This window comes from Anomaloglossus baeobatrachus, unplaced genomic scaffold (genome assembly GCF_048569485.1).
Source record: "Anomaloglossus baeobatrachus isolate aAnoBae1 unplaced genomic scaffold, aAnoBae1.hap1 Scaffold_476, whole genome shotgun sequence".
NCBI classification, from domain to species: domain Eukaryota; kingdom Metazoa; phylum Chordata; class Amphibia; order Anura; family Aromobatidae; genus Anomaloglossus; species Anomaloglossus baeobatrachus.
Window position 1 is genome coordinate 67421 of NW_027444105.1, and position 1205 is coordinate 68625.

The 1205-nt window shown below is 46.7% G+C and overlaps 1 pseudogene; it reads left to right on the forward strand.

Annotated features, from left to right (window-relative positions):
- Window positions 1-694: 694 nt before the first annotated feature.
- On the forward strand, window positions 695-901 carry LOC142281583 (U2 spliceosomal RNA; annotated as a pseudogene).
- The last annotated feature ends 304 nt before the right edge of the window (window positions 902-1205 follow it).

Sequence of the window (1205 nt, forward strand, 5' to 3'; positions counted from 1 at the left end):
CTGCGCCCACTTCCTGTATGGGAGTGGAATGCAGTGAGGGTAATGGAACGCACGCCTGCGCATTTGTGTTTAACGTCGCGCATGTGCAGAACGGAGAAAAGGCTGCGCTCACTTCCTAATGAAAGGGAGTGAGACGCATCTGGGAAGGGAAGGGAAAAGATTAGGGTTTGGGGATGATGAAAGGGCTTTCTACGGGCAAGGATGGCAAAGGGTGGCAGTGACGGAAAGTCAGGCAGCCTGTCCTGTCCTGTCCTGTCCGTCCGTCTTTTTGTATCATGAATTGGAAAGACTGCAAGGGGGAGGGGAGGTGCTTGTGTCCAAAAGGAGGAGTTATTCAGATTCATTGCAGTGGGCGGCGGCTGCAAAAAGCACCATTCTTCTTGTTTTTGCTCTGCAAAACAGCCTTTTCAAGGGTTGGCTTGGGTGACAAAATGTCTTCTGTAGGCGTGGGTTTGTCTCCCTCTCCCTAAGATGTGTCCGGTATAGGCCAGGGTGCCACTCAAGGCCGTAACCAATTCGGGTTATAGCTTCTCGGCCTTTTGGCTAAGATCAAGTGTAGTTTCGGAGGACGCTACCTTGGTCGGTACTGGAAGGTGCCTGGGATTGCACGTCTGCCGGCCTTGAGGAAGTGTGTGCGCCTTCTGGTGACACATAGCCCTCTTGTGCCTGGACGGTTCCCAGGCAACGGGAGGCGATCACCTTTGTTATTTTGAAGTCCTACTGATAAACAGAAAAAAAAAAAAATTAAATCTGTTCTTATCAGTTTAATATCTGATACGTCCCCTCTCTGGGGACCATATATTAAATGGATTTTTAGAACAAGGAGATGGAAAAAATCTTGCTCTGTCCACTCCACGCATTGACCTGGTATTGCAGTACCTCCAGGACCGGTGCACCCCTTCTTAACCCAGTTTCCAAAAGCAGAACTCAATTCACCTGATTCAAATGAGCCCCATTAGTGAATTGAAAGAAAGCAAAAACTTTATATGCACCTCAATTTGGCCAATTCACTTTTCACACTTTCACCCTTTTTTTTATCTTTCACACCTTTTACTTGCTTTATTGATGCAAAAAGCTGTGCCAAATAGCAAACTCATCTCCACTCAACTTGACCAACTCTGCTATGTCCCGTGCAGTATCTTATTCTCAGTCTTATCTAGATCATTTGCAATTGAATAGAATAGATCCCTTTTGGCTGCTTATGA